This window comes from Thunnus thynnus, chromosome 18, assembly GCF_963924715.1.
Source record: "Thunnus thynnus chromosome 18, fThuThy2.1, whole genome shotgun sequence".
Taxonomy (NCBI): Eukaryota; Metazoa; Chordata; class Actinopteri; order Scombriformes; family Scombridae; genus Thunnus; species Thunnus thynnus.
The window spans coordinates 20546691-20548576 of record NC_089534.1 but is presented as its reverse complement, the minus strand read 5'-3'; positions in this window follow the sequence as shown (position 1 = coordinate 20548576).

The following is a 1886-nucleotide window of genomic DNA, read 5'->3' as shown; positions in this document are numbered from 1 at the left end:
GGAGCGGCTGCAGAATGACGCTGTCTGTCCTGCAGAAACGCTTCCTCTCACTGTTGCTAATGAGGGTTAGAACAATGGAGGCCTGGCCGGTACACAAAAGAGGAAGGGGTGGGGGGTGGGGGGGGGGGTGGGGGGGGGGGGGTGGGGGGGGGGGGTGGAGGGAGGTGTGGGGGGCTGCCTGACCTGGACCTGCAATGCCACTCCACCTCCCCACCTCCCAAAACCCTCTTCTTTCTATCAATCCATCCATCCCACCCTCCCTTCATCTCTCCATCCCAGCCTGTCCTGTTCCGCTCCAGTGGGACAGCTTCAACCAATAATGAGATCGCCGTGCGTCCCATCCGGACCTGCTGCCTCGTCCCCATTTCCAGGCTAACGAGGTTGAGATGCCGTGACAGCCAGTGCCTCCGAAAAACGGGGTCTCACAGATCGGCCCCATCCCCCACCCCGGTCGATACATCCTGTAGATACATGATTATATGCACACACATGTACTTCTAGAGTGTAGCCTATGAGAAATACACTTTAATTTCAAGTCTAATATATTTCTGGCATGAACTTCAAGTGTTTGACAGCAACAGCAGAAGTAAGTTCAAAAACAAAATGGAGAAATGTTGGAAATGCATTGTCCTTTGCTTAAATTCACCTTTGTTGTGGAATTTAATTGAAAATCCATCTTTCTATGTTCATTTGGCTACTATGTGTTGTCTCAGTGAATGAGTGTGTGTTTATAACTTGACATGTCTCTCAGTATTTAAAGTATTGTTCATTCAAAGGTTAAATTGTACCTAAAACCCTCTTTAAAGCCGAATTTATCTTATTGGTTAAGTAGAACATCGGCAGGCAGAGCCACAGTTCACCTAGAAGAATAGAATAGCTTTGAATCTTAAACCCGGAGCGGCCAATCACAGCCAAGTCATAGACACACCTACTGCCTCTCTTCTAACAGTATGAACACAAGTAGAGAAATAATCTGATTCAGAGAATATTTTCAGATATGTTGTGATTTTGTGTCAAGGATGATAAAGTACATGGAAGTTAGATTTATTCCACTTTGGGACTTTAAATTTTAATTGTTGATATTTTAAGCATATTTGGGATTGTTTTAATTAGTGTGTATGTTATTGTGACGTGAATGATTTCCTCAACAAATAAAGCTTAACTAACATGCAGCTCAGCATTACAGGCACCCGAAAGCAGCATAATATTGTCAGTTTAGTCACAATTTATGCACAACACAATCAGTCTTTAAGTTAGTTTATGGATGTAAAACTGTTGAAGGGAGAATGGATTTCCTCACAACACACACAACTCTGAGGAGCTGACCGACTAATGCAGGATCAGAGTCAAATAAGATGGAACATTTTTAGCCCTGCTGTCGGACGTGCTATGTCTGTTGGTTGGTGCATCTGTCAGTCCACCACATTACTTCAGACCAAAATATCTCAGCAACTACTGGATGGATTGTGATGAAATTTTGGATTCAATCCACAGAGGATGAATCCTAACAACTTTGTTTATCCCCTGACTTTTCCTGTACTGCCCATGGATGATGTATTAAGGAGAACTGGATTTACTGTGTGCAATTTTATTTGAGTGTCCAAATTCTGGGTGTGAAATGTATGCACTATACACTAATCAAGCACTTTATTAGGAAAACCTGTGCAATCAAATACAACAGGTTTGCTTTTTTCTACTTTTATAAAGCTTATAGATTTTCAGTTTTGTTGACATTGTCATTTACCCCCCATGACAAAATATGAGGAACACTTTTCAATATAATGCACTCCAGTACACCACCGACCCCCAACACGACTTCAATAATGACGTAGAATTATCACCTTCCTGTCAATGTCAACAACAACTGAAAGCATATACACTTCATA